The sequence below is a fragment of the Mustela lutreola genome, chromosome 10 (assembly GCF_030435805.1).
Source record: "Mustela lutreola isolate mMusLut2 chromosome 10, mMusLut2.pri, whole genome shotgun sequence".
Lineage (NCBI taxonomy): Eukaryota > Metazoa > Chordata > Mammalia > Carnivora > Mustelidae > Mustela > Mustela lutreola.
The window spans coordinates 115,577,887-115,594,851 of record NC_081299.1 but is presented as its reverse complement, the minus strand read 5'-3'; the positions used below and the strand labels follow the sequence as shown (position 1 = coordinate 115,594,851).

At 33.1% G+C, this 16,965-nt stretch overlaps 1 pseudogene; it reads right to left on the bottom strand.

The window, feature by feature from the left end:
• Positions 1–1,062: 1,062 nt before the first annotated feature.
• LOC131810658 (U6 spliceosomal RNA) lies at positions 1,063–1,180 on the bottom strand (annotated as a pseudogene).
• Positions 1,181–16,965: the final 15,785 nt, after the last annotated feature.

The window sequence follows — 16,965 nt, the reverse complement described above, 5'->3', positions numbered from 1 at the left end:
TGACAGATGCTGGTGAGGATGTGGAGAAAGGGCAACCCTCCTACACTGTACGTGGGAATGCAAGCTGGTGCAACCACTCTGGAAAACAGCGTGGAGGTGCCTCAAAAAGCTGAAAATAGAACTACCCTATGACCCAGTGATTATAGTACTGGATATATACCCTAAAGATACAAACGTGGCATTCTGAAGGGGCACATGCACCCAAATGTTTATAGCAGCAATGTCCACAATAGTTAAACTATGGAAAGAACCTAAATGTCCTTCAACAGATCAATCAATAAATAAGATGTGGTATATATGTACAATGGGATACTGTGCAGCCATCAAAAGAAATGAAATCCTGCTATTTGTGATGACATGGATGGAACTAGAGGGTATTATGCTTGGCGAAATAAATCAATCTGAGAAAGACAACTATCATATGATCTCCCTGATATGATGAAGTGGAGATGCAACATAGGCGGTTTCGGGCATACGAAAAGAAAAATAAAAGAAGATGGGATTGGGAGGGAGACAAACCATAAAAGACTGAATCTCACAAAACAGACTGAGGGTTGCTGGGGGGAGGTGTGTTGAGAGAGGATGGTGGGGGTATGGACATTGGGGAGGGCAGGTGCTATGGTGAGTGATGGTGAGTGCTGTGAAATGGGTAAACCTGGTGATTCACAGACCTGTACCCCTAGGGATAAAAACACATTATATGTTTATAAAAATTTTTAAAAATAATTTAAAAAATCCATTAAAGAAAAAACACATATTGCAAGCCTAGAGCTAATCTCATATTCAATCAAAAAAGTTTGAATGTTTTCCCCTTAAAGATCAGAAAAAAGACAAGTGTGTCCACTTTCACTACTCTCATTTGACATAGTACTGGATGTCCTAGCCAGAGAAACAAGGAACACAAAGAAATAAAAGACTCCAAAAGAAAAAAAGGAAGAAGTAAAATTTTCTTTTTTTGGATAACATGAACTTACATGTAAAAAAATCCTAAAAACTTCACAAAAAATTTTGAATAGACAAATTTAATAAAGCTGCCAAATACAAGATCAATATATAAAAGACAAGAATTTTGTTTTGTTTCATTTTTTAAAATAGTTTTTCATGTCATCCTTGCTCAGTGATCACGCTAATCTTCTCTGCATCATTCCAATTTTAGTATATGTGCTGCCAAAGTAAGCACAAGACAGGAGCATTTTAACACTCTAATGATGAACTATCTGAAAAAATAAAGAGAACAATCTAATTCACAATAGCATCAAAAATAATAAAATACTTAGGAAAAGATTTAACTAAGAAGATGAAAGATCTGTACCCCATAAACTATGACATTGATAAAGAAATTGAAGGAGACATAAATGTAAAGATAGCTCATATTTATGAATGGTAAGAATTAACATTGTTAAAATGTCCATACTACCAAAAACCATCTGTAAATTCAATTCCTATCAAAAATCCAATGTTAGGGGCGCCTGGGTGGCTCAGTGGGTTAAGCCGCTGCCTTCGGCTCAGGTCATGATCCCAGGGTCCTGGGATCGAGCCCTGCATCAGGCTCTCAGCTCAGCAGGAAGCTGCTACCTCTTCTCTCTCTGCCTGCCTCTCTGCCTGCTTGTCATCTCTCTCTGTCAAATAAATAAATAAAAAATCTTTTTAAAAAATCCAATATTTTTTTTACAGAAGTAAAGAATCTTAAAATTTATATGAGACCATAAAAGACAACAAATAATTAAAGCAGTTCTGAGAAAGAATGAAGAAGCGAAATTGCACTCTTGATTTGAAACTATACTACAAAGCCCTCATGCTCAAAACAATAAGGTATACTGGCATAAAAATAGACCAATAAACAAGTAGAACAGAATTGAGAGTCTAGAAATAAATCCTTTCATACAGTCACCTAATATTTGACAGGGGCCAACATATGTAATGGGTAAAGATAGTCTGTTCAATAAATGATATTTAAAACTGAATAGTCACATAAACCAGCATGAAACTGGAACCTTATATCACTCATAAATCTTAACTTGAAATAGATTAAAGACTTAAATGTGATGCATGAAACTAAATTTCCTAAAGGAAAACATAGGAAAAATTCTCCTTGACATTGGTCTTGCCAATAGTTTTTTGGATACCAGGCCAAAAACACAAGCAAAAGAAGCAAAAATAAATGTATCAAACTAAAGTTTCTGCATTGCCAAAAAAAAAAAAGGGGGGGGGAATGAAAACACAATCCACAGAATGGAAGAAAATACTCACAAATCTTATATCTGAAAGGAGGTTAATAACCAACAGATACAAATAGAAAAATATATATAATTAAAAAAATAGCAAAAGGATCTCAATAGACTTTTTTTTCAAAAAAGTTATATAGATGGGATTGGGAGGGAGACAAACCATAAGTGACTCTTAATCTCACAAAACAAACTGAGGGTTGCCGGGGGGAGGGGGTTGGGGAGAAGGGGGTGGGATTATGGACATTGGGGAGGGTATGTGATTTGGTGAGTGCTGTGAAGTGTGTAAACCTGGTGATTCACAGACCTGGGGATAAAAATATATGTTTATAAAAAATATATGTTTATAAAAGTTATATAAATGACCAACAGGAGCATTAAAAAGTGCTCAACGTAAAAACTCAGGGCAAAGTCATTATGTTGTTGTTGTTGTTGTTTACCTCTGAAAAACACAACAAGATATTACTACCTATTAGAATATATACTACTAAAAAATTAAAACTAACAAATTTTGGTAAATATTGGGGAAAATGGGGAACTTATGCACTGTGATAGGGATATAAATTTGTATGGAAAACAGTATGGAGATTATTCATATTATTAAAAGTAAAATTACCATATGATTCAGTAATCCCACCTCTAGGTATATATCTAAAGGAAACGAAGTCACTATTCGAAGACATATCGGCACTCTTATGTTCATTATAAAATTATTAACTCTAAGCAAGAGATGGAAATAACTTCAGTATCCATTCATGGATGAATGAATAAAATAAGTATGGTAAATATATACTATGGAATACTACTTAACCATGAAAAATTAAGAAATACTGCCATTTACAACAGCATGGATGGATCTTGAAGGTATTATACTAAGGGAAATATTTCAAAGATTTTATATATATTTTTTAATTTATGTATTATGATATCCCTTACATACAGAATCTGAAGAAAAAGCAAACTAATGGAAACTTAGAGTTGAGTTGACAAGAGGTGAACCTGGGGTGGAATAAGGTGGTCAAAGGGTACAAACTTGCAACTATAATATGAAAAAGTTCTGGGGATCTAATGTACAGCATGATGATCATAGTTAATAATCTATACATACATTTTTATTGTGCTTCCCTTTATTAAACTTTGCATATATCACATTCTTACAAGTTGAAAGTTTATAGCAATCTTGTATAAAAGAGGTCTGCTGCCACCATTTTTCTAACAACATTTGTTCATTTTGTGTCTCTCTGTCACATGTTGGTAATTCTTGCAATATTTCAAGTTTTTTCATTATTATTGTATTTGTTATGGTGATCTGTGATCAGTAATTATGACCCATTGAAAACTCAGAACTAGTTTACTTAAGGTATATACATTGTTTTTCCTTAAAGACATAATGCTTTTGAACAGTACAGTATAGTGTTTATTTTTTATATGCACAGAGAAACATAATTTTTTATTTGCACTGGGAAACCAAAAAAAAATAATAATAATTTGACTTAGTTTATTGAGATAATCACTTTATTGAGGCGGTCTGGAACAAAACCCACAAGACCTCTGAAGTTTATCTCTACTGTACTATATACATAAAAGTTGCTAAGAGAGTAGATCTTAAAATTCCTTACCATACATGCATAAAAAACAGTGGCAACTATATGAGATAGTAGATGTATTAACATTTTTATGTAGATTATATTGCAATACAGATGTATGCCAATTTATCAAATTGTACAAAATTTACACAATGTTAAAAGTTTGCAATGTTATAAGAAACCATTTATTATATTTACAAATTATAATATGTCGATTATTTTTCAATAAAGCTGGAAAAAACTTTTTGTAGAATTAATCTAATTTTCAAAAAAGGAAGTAAGGAAGTAGAAACTGCAACTAACTCTGAAATAATAGAATACAAAATCCATTTTAGTTATATACACTGTGACAAAAACTATTAGTTAGTTTACAATGAAGGAGTACTTATGAAGCATGAAGGGCAGTCTATAAATAAGGCTGAAAGAACTCAGTTTTAAGGTTTAAATTTAAAATCTTCTTTTGAAATACTAAACTCACCACCCATTTTTCCAAACATAAATGTCTTAACTGCATGAATTTATTTCATACAACTCTATAATCTAGTTTCATAAGAAAGCAGCATGCAAATCTTGAATAAGACAGACTTGCTTAGGTTTCTTTATGTTCAACAGTAAAGGATACTTCCCTAAAAAGAAGAAAAATCAGCATATTTATTATGATAATTATTATTCATAATGAGATTCATATTGAATTAGGGAATATATATCCTCAGAGGGGGTAAAGTAAAATGAAATTTATTTTGGTAAATGTGTCTATGAATAGTCAATACAATGCCTCAATATAAATGAATATTATCATTTTGAACAATTTAATTACTATTATTAGAATTATTATAAGTATAAAAATAGCTATCATTTTAGCATGGAATATGAGACTCTCGTGCTCCATGCTTCATTACATCCACACAACAACTCTGCATAATAAGTATTATCATCACCATTTCATGGGTGAAACAACTGAGGCTAACACATTTAGATAACTGGTTTATGATTACATGGCTAGTAAAGATGCATCACACTAATTTAGGCTTTATGATTTCAGAATTGTACTCTTTCCACTACACATTCTATTACTCTGTAAATACTCGGCTTGTTTTCATTTAGTTCTTTAATTTTATTCATGTGACGATGGCTTAAAGCTCCATTTAAAGGAAGCTTAAAAAATTCATTTAGCCAAAAGCTCCCAAGAATTAAAAATGTCATGGATCTAATGTAGACATGGATATCATTAGTTAATGGGTAACTATATATTTTCCACTCTAGTGAGATAAAAATCAGAGTATTTTTCTAAGTTTTAGTCTCTGAGTGTTCAAAAGGACTTTGTTAAAATAGAAATATTTAGACAAAGGTGATCAAAAGTCTGGATCAGGTCACCTTAAGATAAATATTAGGAAACTGAGTAAACAAATGGAGATTTGAACACTGAGCTATGATATAATGAATGGTTTAAAGTATTTAGTAGAGCATAGAAAAGCCCTTTAAAGCCTGGTCTTAGCCTAGCATTGCAGCTTCTGGGATATCTATCATCTACCTACCTATCTATCTATCTATCTAGATATAAATTTGAAAACTTTTTTAACTAAAAGATTTTGAGAAATAGAACATAATTAGCACCATAGAAGATCTGTTTATGATAACAACCTAGCCCCTCCTCCCAGTTTGTTAATATTCTCTCTTATTTAATGTAACATTGTGCAAATATACCACTACTGATCTGCCGTTATGAATGAAATAACTATAATCATCTGTTTGCATATCCTGGTGAAAATATTCATTTAGTTCCATGTTGTATTTCTAGGAATGGACCAAATTTTTTTTTTAATTTTTAAGTTTTCTAAATATTGTCCAACTTACCTCATATGTTTTTATTATGTGCACTGTCATTCCTTCACATTCTTGCAAGACATTTTCACTGTTGCCCAATATGGTAAGTGTGTAATAGTATGTCATTCTAGGTTTTAATTTATTTTTAATTTAATTCCAGATTCATAATAAAGATAAACAGTTTTTATATATGAGTGGCCATTTGGATTACCCTTTCTGTAAAGTACATGCTCAAATCATTTGATATCTTAACATTGTGTCATACTGACTTCTTTAATAGTAGATTTTCTGAATGAACTTTTAGCTGTGTAGGTCTTCTCTATTTTATTTTGAACTTGTTTTCATTTCAAAATCTTTATATTTATTTTCATAATCTGCTTTTATTTTGCTTTGTCTATTATCTATCTATCTATTTATTTATTTATTTGCAAGCAAGAGAGAGCGAGCAAGTGAGAGCGCAGGGAGGGATAGAAAAAGAAGGGAAAAGAATCTTAAGCAGGCTCCAGGCTCAGCACAGAGCCCAACTCTGGGCTCTATTTCACAACCCTGACATCATGACCTGAGCCAAAATGAAAGAAATAAAATAAAATTAAGGTGTTAAAAAAAAAGGAAAAAGAATTGGAGGTTTAATTAAGTGAGCCACCCAGGCACCCCTGTGGTATCTTAAATTGGCTGTCATATCTTTAAAGTTCTAGAGTATCCATTTAATTCATTTATAAAATCTTTCTCAATATCATTTTTAGTTTCAGTTTTTTGTTCAATTTGCTTCCCCTCTCATTTCTTTGAGCAGAGTAATCAAGCCATTTTACAATCTTTATTGATCATTTTAACATCATACTTAATCCCATTTTGTCTATCAAATCTTGTTAATGGTTTTTCTTTGTGTGCTTTGTTCCATTTTGCTATGTTCAAGACATTATATTTGAAACTCTTATTGAGTAGGGATAATTAAGAGCTATAATAATGGTATGGTCCTCCTTGGCAGGATTTTCTCTTATATCTGAGACTCTACAAGACAATCATACTCCAAATTCAGTGATTGACTTTCTCAGTTTACACAGAAGGCAAGGTAGGCTATAGTCTTATTTCTGCTTCTCCTTGTGCTTTGGGGATCTCAACTTAAATTTGGGTTGTACCAAAGTCCTCAAATTTGATTGCTGCTGGATTTTGAATTTTGTTTCTCTAGTATCAAGTGTCTATTAAAAACACAGCTCAGTGTGTTTTAGCAGTTTCAAATGCTCTCATAACTAAAATGGCTTCAGGCATATATCTTTAGACTCTCATTGTGTTTCGTATTTTGGCCCAGTAATCCCTCACTTATTTTTATAATCATTCTGATATTTTTAACTTTAAAAGCTATTTTGTCTGGATTTTTAAGTTGTCTTAAGTAGGAGTTTTTAGATCACCATTACTAGAAGCAACAACAAATATACATGAAAATATCTGCAGTAGTTTATCACATCTTTATGACTTTGAACTTCCATAAGCCGAGGCATCCTTCTCTAATCACTTAGGCAAACTCCAATTTACCCTTTAAAACAACACAAGAATTGCTTCATTTAAGAACATGTTCAGGGATGACCCTTCCCCACTGTTCTTACCAACATTCCTACACACTCTTTGCTACGCACACCTTGTTTATGAACTTTCATTAGGTATATCAGCGTCACCAGAATTTTGCTCTATTGTATTTTTGTCCTTTAGAGCTTTAATTAAATATTAATTCCATAGAAAGTCTGTCCCTTTTCTTTCAAACCTGGGTTAGTTATTTCTTCTCATTCTTTTTCAGAAGTTACTTTATTAGAGAAACTTACAGCTGTATTGTGACTTTGGAGCCTTTACAGTTTTTGGACTGGAAAAATCACCCATCCCTGAGATTTTTATGCCGCTTCCTTGCTGATATTATTCAGAAATCTGTTCAAAACAGACTTTTTCAGGGAGGCCCTTTCGGACCACTCAGTTACAAAACCTCTTCTCAATCACTGCTCTTTTTAAAATGTGCTTATTTAGTTCAAATATGCATCACTATTAAAGAAAAACCAGTACGATTTTTTTCTTTTTAAAGTTGGCTTACCTATTATCTATCTCTCCAATTAAAATGATTCCTCTGGGCTGGAGTTTTTTTGTGCTCATCTTAGGCCAGGCACTCAATAAATTGTCTCTGAATGATTGAATTGTTTGACTCCCTTGCTAGATTCTCAACTTCATGAGGCCAAGGATTGTTCTATTCAGTCCTTCTTTATCCTCAATGTCTGTTATATTGCAGTCACTTACGTGACTAATGGGGAAAATCACAGAAAGAAGGAGTTAAAACTACAGAAAAACCCCGTAGGTTCAATAACACAAAGCTTTCTAAAATTATTTAGCCCAAGAATTGCATACTGGCTGCACTTTTGATTTTTTTAAAATGGTATTGAATTTTATTTAAATGGAAATACTTGAATGGTAGAATAATAAAAAAATTATAAAAGCAACTTGCTCCTTAAAGTAAGAATTATATCGGGCATCTCTTCTAGAGGCAAAATTTTCAAATGTCAAACATCTGAAAGCATAGAAGGAGAAGTAAGAGTGTGAATTGTACTTCAATGCTCTTTTCTTTATATTCAGCAAACAGATTCATTCACACCTTTCCAATTTTTTTTTAACTCTTTTGACAAAGCCTTCAGAGGAGTTACTGCTGATGACAACCATCACAGCCTGACAGGAGAAAATTTATAAAGAAAAATAACAGCATGTTTTTCCCAAATTGTTAAGGATATGGTGAAGCTCTGTCGGATTCAAAGGAGGAATGTGCAATTCCATGCTATATATAATAATAACTTATTTTAATAGTGGCTTTGCAATTTTTCAGATATATCCATTTACTGAAACCACTATGAAATAAACAAAAACAAACAAATTAACAGGGGTTCGAGACAGGAATTATCTAATCTAAAAATAGCACATGTTCACAGAATACACAACACATATCCCAAGTACTACTATAGGTTTCAAGTAATAGTCAAAACAATAGTAAACATGATTCAGACCCTACAAGTCAAATCATAAATGGGACCTTAACTGTAAATCCTTATCTTTAGATCAAAGCGGGTAATTGGGTGCTGAAGATACATTATAGAACTAATATGTTATAGAACTCCTCTGAAATGAGTCATTTATTCCATCACTTTTCCTGCACAGCTGCTGACCCATGTTTTGGTTCCTGGAAATAGCTGCTACCCGGTCATACTTCTTAAAAGCACATATATTGATAACTCTACTCATTCCTCCATTCCTCTGTGACTGTCACTGTGTTAAAATGTGGAGTCAGCTGACTCACTTGTGGTGGTAATAAAGTAGAAGAGTTTTCAAAGTATTTTGTTATTTCTAAAAATGCAAAAACCAAATTACATTGAAATCCTAAGGGGTGTTTCAGGGAGAGCTGTAGGATGTGGTTTCTTGTGTAATCCACAGAGATTAGCTCCAACACATAGGAGCAACCTTAGTGGTAAAACAAGAAGATAAACAGATGTATACACACCCTGGCACAAAATTATCACTTATGTTTGGCTTCCTAGTCTCCTCGTGTTACTTATTTATCTTAACTTCTCTCTGAAATCAGGGAACACAGAATCTCAATCAGTTGACATTTTTCTACTGAATTACCCAATAGTCTGATCATACCCCTAAGACTTTTTAAAATTAGTTCACTCATAATCCCAAATCTGCTTTGCTTCCTCATCTTAGTACACTGTAATTTGATTTCAAAATGAGGACAGTTGTCAGTAATGCCACATTCATTAATCTCTTTTACAATTCCATGTACTTAGAACTATGAAAATATGTTAATAACATCCATTCCAATAAGCCACCCTAAATTTATTATCATGAAACAAGACCTCAAGAAAAAGAATTCAAAATCATCCATGTATTTGCAATTTATTTCAATAAAGCCTTTATCAATAGACTTCCCTGTGCACATGGTGGTCAAATTGCTGGTGAAAACCAGCCAGATCTATTACAAGCTTTCTCATGGCTTCTAGGTAACCCAAGTGAGCCTTTATTGATACTGGGAAGGGATAAAGCAGGGAAGGGATAAACAGTGATGTAAGAATTGGCTAGACAAAAGTAATGACTCTCATTACAGAGTGAGTATTTTAAAGCAAAAGAGCCTGTTGGGAATATTGTTTTATAAAATAGTGGTTTTTTTTAATTAACCTTTAAAAATTCAATTAGTTAGCATATAGTGTACCATTAGTTTCAAATGTAGATTTCAGTCATTCATCCATAGCATATAATAGCTAATGCTCAGTACTTACTGTTATAGCTTCTTGAAAGCAGAATTTTAACCCACTGAGCCACCCAGGCGCCCTAAAAAAGCAGAATTTTAGATCATATTTTCTGATTACTTCCATGTAGTACAACACTTTCCTGCTAGCAACCTTCAAAACATACTGTTTGTTAGAGGAATTTCTTTAATAATAAATAAATAGGAATTTATTTAGATTTATAAATATATAAAATAAATAGGAATTTATTTAAATTTATTTAAATATTGTACACTGTTTCATTGTTAATAAATAAGGTGATGATATTATAACCATTAGTTGGTAGCACTGATATATCACTTTCTTTTTACTTCTCAGTGCATTCTCTTTGCACAAAATAGATATATATTTTAAAAGAATCTGAATCTGTGGCAGACTTTTAAAAAACCCTATACAGTAAAGTTTATCATTTTAAGTAATCTCAATTATCTTCCTCAATTGTGATAGTATATCCTTCTATCTAGGCCAGATATTGTATGAGGGATTTGAAGAGACATACTTTTCTAAATTTCACTTTTCTCATCTGCAAAATGCTGATCATGATCCTACAATAAAATACACTTACAATTTTTTGATGAAAATGTATTTATTTATTTTAAGATTTTATTTATTTATCAGAGAGATTGGGCGAGAGAGCAAGCACAGGCAGACAGAATGGCAGGCAGAGGCAGAGGGAGAAGCAGGCTCCCGGCCGAGCAAGGAGCCCGATGCGGGACTCGATCCCAGGACGCTGGGATCATGACCTGAGCCAAAGGCAGCTGCTTAACCAACTGAGCCACCCAGGCATCCCTTTTGATGAAAATTTAATCTGTATAAACAATATATTTGCTGTAATGCGTGGTTCATGTAAAACATCTTATTTAATTATAAGCAACAACAGTATTAGAAATTAAGTAAATGTGTCTATAATATTTAAAGTTTTAACACATAATTCCAGTGCTTTGCCTTATTTTCTCAAATCCCTTTACCACTTTCACTGACAGAATCAAATGTACTTTTTCTACTAGTAGCCGGCTCTTTGTCTTTTGTCAGAAAGATGCCCTTGTGAATTATTTATAATAGAGATATTAGCAATAATAATAATAATAATAAATAGCAATGAAAATGTTAAAAAAAGTTTTCTTAACTAATTAGGGTTCTTAGACATCAATTAGAGGAACCACCTCTGGCAAGCAAATTAATCTGCAAGACATTCCCAGAATTAACAAGTCAGTCAGATACAGGGTTGTCCGTAGACTGAAAGGTGAAGCAAAAGGACTAGGTTTGGAAAATAGGTAAGGACAGTGAAAAAAATGATGAAATTTTGGGGCAAAATAAATTCTTAGGTGTCCTTTCAATGGAGTCCTGGGCATTATGTAGCAGAAACTCTGGAGATTATCTCAATCCATTAGAGTCACCCCGTTTATTAGCTTGCTATTGACAAAGTTATTTACAAACTGTAGAGCAAGTGGTTATAATGTAGAAAACTGATGGTAATGCACAAGATTCTTGTTAACAATAATGCAAGTTAGTGATTTTTCATTAGAAAACATAAATGCTATATCCCAAATTATGGGCCCAGAGCACTTCTGCTGCACAACTCTGCTTATATCCCAAATAACCATGTGAACTAGTTTTAATATCTGCTTCTCTTCTTAATTTTTGAATAAAAATTCTTGACACAAGTATTTTATAATTGTGTGATAATCATGCATTTAATTTCTTGGAGAACAAAACACACTTTAGCATAACTATGTTCTTTCACAGAACCAGCCTTGATAACACACTTCTATATGTTAGAAATGATGTAATAAATGTAGAATATTGGGCACTCGTTTGGTATTCTTTGCCATGTTTTGCACTATCTAAAAAGAGATCAGTGAACTTGGACTGGAGTTAGTAGACATGGAAGAAAATAAAATATTACAGAGAAGAATACTCTGTGGTCCACAACCTAAACGGGCTGGGATTCCCATCATTTGGATCCATGTAGCTTTACAAAAGTCAATTAAATTTTTGTGTCTCCTATTAAAGTTGATTCCCCAGTACTTTTTCACACATCTCTTGTAAAGTATTGTTTCCCAGAAAGAAAGGGATTTTGCACATGTATCTGCCTTTGTCTCTGGTCATGATCTCAGTCAGGATCCTGGGATCGAGCTCCATATCGGGCTTCCTGCTCATTAGGGAGTATACTTCACAGTCTCTCTCTGCAGCTACCTCCCCCTGCCCAACTCATGCTCTCTCTCTCAAATACATAAATACAATCTTTAATTTTTAATTAAAAATAAGATAAATAAAATAAAATAAAAATTCTGGTCTTACTACCCCACTTAGCTCCTTTTTTTTTTTTTTTGAGTTGTATTTAAAGCAGCATGAGAGAAGATGAGGCTTTTTTTTTTAAAAAAAAGGAAATAATTGAGTTTCGTTATGATTTAAGATCTTGTCTGCTAGAAAAAAACGTTGGCTTTGTTAACGTGAAAATTAACAAAAGAGAATAAGATAGAATTCTAATAATTTTTGTAGAAATTAAAAATTTCCTCCAACCCAATTACATACAGACCCATTAAGTAAATTCATTCCAATGTCCCAAACCAACCTTTTCTAATAGTAATGCATCTGTGTAAACAGGGTCAACCCAAGGAATAAATAAATATTATTTTTTTCCTGTATCTTCCACAGTCACATCTGGGTATATTGGTAGCAAGCCAATTATCTATCTTATAAGACATGATATCATAAGGAAGCGTATTCTGTCCATTTGGAACAACTGAAAATCATTGTAATTTTATCTTGGTGCAGTAACTTGAGATGGCACAGTGTGGGTTATGAATATATATATATTTTTTTATACTGGGAAGAGAGATTATAGAGATATTGGTTATCCAAGAGAGATTGACAGGTGTTGATAGTTGCCAGGTCAATATACATCTACTTTTTCCTTTAATATCAGAAAGCACTGAAGGATTGACAACAAGGAAACTGAAAACAACATCAAATATTTTATTGTCTCTTTTCTAGTGATATTGTAACCATACGACAAAGTATCAGTCGTACAAGCTATCATGCTCTTTTACCTCTATCTTTCTGCCAGAAATGTGGGCTTAATAGTGAGAACTCCAACAGCAATTTTTGCAACTGTGAATAAAAAGCCATGAAAACCTCTAAATAGTTCACTTGACTTTCTTAAGACTCTGAACCAACACCAGAAAACACTCTCTGTAGTCTTCTTGTTAAATGAAAAAGTATGGTTAAACCACTTTTGAAAGTGTACTACATACAGCAAAATGTAAATATTAATTGAAATATGTCCTCTCAGCTGTGCTTAAGCAACTGAGTCCTGAGCTTTTCAGGTTTTCAGTCTGAAAGAATACACCTCTGGTGCTCTGAAAGGGAAAAGAAAGGACACCCTGTTCTCCATATAAATTAAAGAAGAGAAATCTGTGCATTTAAGTGGGCCATATAAAATTTATCAAGCACTTATCTCCTAACCCCTTCCTATCCAAATTACCTGATATGCTCTCCCTACTCCTTTATTCCACGTTACTGCCTTTTCCAGGATTCTGTCTCACATCACAACATGTCTTCTGTTATTTCCTTCTTGCAAGCTAGTTTTGTTTTCTCCATCTAAAAAAAATCAACAATCATTGTGTATTTCAATTCCCATTTTCCTCAAATGCATTGATTCTTCTTATCTATTACTCTTTTCTCATACTCAGTGTCTTCGTCTTTATGGGGTTTGTACTTTGCTTTTCCCCATCCTTTACTGCCATTATATAATCAAGTCTAATAACTTCTTAGAGAAAGTTAAAAATTCCTGCATAGCCACACGTGAACACAAAGTCACTGATTTTTAGCAAACCTATAAGATAGTCAGACATCCATTCAATTTCTTTTTTCTTTAGGATTTTATTTATTTATTTGACAGAGAGAGAAGACAAGCAGGCAGAGAGGCAGGCAGAGAGAGAGGAGGAAGCAGGCTCCCTGCTGAGCAGAGAGCCCGATTTGGGGCTCGGTCCCAGGACCCTGGGATCATGACCTGAGCCGAAGACAGTGGCTTAACCCACTGAGCCACCCAGGCGTCCCTCCATTCAATTTCTTAACTGAGTCTCAAATGCATCCTGAGTTCTAACCTAAACCTAAGTTATACTTCTTACACGTTGTTATATGACCAAATTCTTTCAGTTCCGTATTTTGTAACATTTAAATATTAATCAATTGATGCTTTGTCTCTGTATTTCTATGAAAATAATCGGAATACTGTAGATTTATTGATATATTTATAGATTTATAATCAAAGTTTCATCAGTTGAAGTTTTTGGAAATTTCAGATATAATGATTAACCTAAAATGATTCTGCCTCAAATCCCTCTGATATCAAGGCCCAACACCTGATTATAGCCAAACCTGTGGTGGATAGTTCCATGGGAAATTGCAGTGACTTAACACTGATAGCATCTCATGTTCTCTCTCTCATTTTAGAATGTGTCCAACACAACCCCAAAGTGTAGGAGAGTTAATGTCCTCTGAAGACAGCTCTCAGTGAAGTGGAAATAAGAACCATAGATAAAATTGTCAGTTTTCAGGTCTTCATGAGGACAACTTAAAGAAGTTTCTCAGGACCTTTCAGTAAAAGCAAGCCTTCATTTTCTATCCACAACAATTATATCAACAATGTACCTCTTTGACAAAGTTGCTTCTTCACTGTATCACTTTCCCATTCTTTTCTACCTTGAATAATCTCCCAGATAAACTAACAGTACTCAAATCCTTTGTCCTACTCTTTGCTCTCAGGATAAATGGAGCCAAAAGACTTAGATTAATATCAAGTTCTGAATGGGATCTTAGAGCTATTACTGTCCAGATTTTCATAAACATAGGGACATTTGAATTATCAGGCTACAAATAAATTCTAAATGGAGGGGGCAAAAGCAAAAAGTAGAAAATTTTATGTTTGATTTTTAATCATTATTAATTGACTTTATTGATTATTAAAAATACTAACATTATAAAAGTGTGGATCTTTGTAAAACAATGTCATAATGTAAGAAATAAGTTGCATAGTCCTTTGGAGAATATTAAACCAAGTGTTCAGGTGCCATCTAATTTCTTGTTTAATCCAGAACTTTGGTGTGCATTATCTTGAGGAATAGGATTTTGAAGTCCAGACAGACTAACAGAAAACTGACCCAAATGTGTGTGTTTATATTTCTGCTTTTGTTGTAAAAATCAAAGTGTGATTGCTGGTTTAAAATGGTAAAACTAATAATGTTCATGGACTCTATTATAAATTTTCTAATTGTAGGGGTAGATTCCAATAAACATAGAATTAATTGATTTGCAAATCCTCAAAGAGCTACAGGATCAGGTAGTGGTATGTTCTGATTCAACAGCATCATAATGCAACATTTTATATGTGTGGCTACCGGATATTTTCATGAATGCTTGCTAGCTAGTCAGCCAATACAGAGAAATATTAGGTAGGGTAATTACTCACAGTTGTGTTTAATAAAATGAGAGAAAATTATCAAATGACACTACTAATAATAATCCTATAGCAGGCTAAATAATTCAATGATAATTACAAGTATTAATCTAGCTTTCTTCCCTGATTATGACTCTTCTCTCCTTTATCATAATGGGAGTAGCAGATTGTCTGCAATGAATTGTGAAAACCCAGCAGTGACTTTGGCAGTGAAGGCCTCCCATCAATTTTGATAGGTTAAAATGATTCTGGTTGGTCTTGAGCAAATGTGTCAATTTTTTTTTTCTGTGTGTGTCATAAAAGAAAGAAGCAATAGTAAATTCTTGCTGTTATTCCATGGAGCCAATAAAATCATACTGCCAACAAGAGCCTGTTGACACCGTAAGTGTAGTTAACTGTCTTGAAATACTAGGCCTCGAAATAAAATTCCAATATTTCACATAACCTCTTTTTTTTTTTTAGAAAAAAACAAAACAAAACAACTATACTGCTTACATTTAGGGCCCTGCTGTTGTGTAACTATTTTTGAACATGTCTACTGTAAGTTAATATATATATATATATTTTTCTGTGCAATAAAGTCATTTAGAGATAAATTTGGATTGCAAATTATTTTGGAGGAGGCATGGTATTTGTGGCTAGTCTTACAAGTAAAAAGGACTAAACGAAAGAAGAAAAACATTTTTTATTACAGCATATTTACATCTGTTCAAAGTACTTACTTAATATAGTACTGACTAATGTATAATACTGTACACAAAGAAAGAAGTTAAATGAGTTATAATTTAGTCGAAGTATAGCTGGCCATTTTAAAACTTACCACTGAATCTTTCTGGTATGAAAAGGGATATCTGGCAATCTGGTCCAGTTCATTACATCAGGTCATTTGTATGTTCTTATTACCATTTTGATAGCATAGCACATTTTATAACCCAGACATTTTACAATGGAACTATGATGCATGTATTTTCAAAATTATAGACATACATGAAGCTATGAGGTCAAAAGAGATGAATGTCCGTAGTACCATATAGACTCAACAAATAAAAGTGTCCAAGGCTCTGAGTGAGATTTATGAAATTGTGTAAGATTAGGCCAACATGCGGTTTTGATATAAATAATCTGTTCTTAAATTAGAATTACAGTCGTTGAGTACAGTGTTGAAAATGGCAGATAGATTTTAGCTATCTTTGCTCACTAGGGAAAATGGAAAAATGTTTAGTCTGGTCAGATTTTCACTTAACTTCTGAAAAATCTTACGTTTGAGAGAACCCTTCTGAAATAAGAATCCTTAAAGACATAACCCCTTTGGCACAAGTTTTCAAGAAACTTGTTTGATGTTGTAGACAATTATATGGCACACGTACTGTTCTAGATGTTTCATGCCAATAATATGTAAGCCATACCAAGGCTACGTATACATATAGAGATGTTCTTCAGCTTAAAAGGGGGCTATGTACAGAGAAATACATAAAAAATTGAAAATGCATTTAATACCCCTAAACTATCAAATATCATAGCTTACCTTAAGCTTATTTAAACATACTCAGAACACTTACATT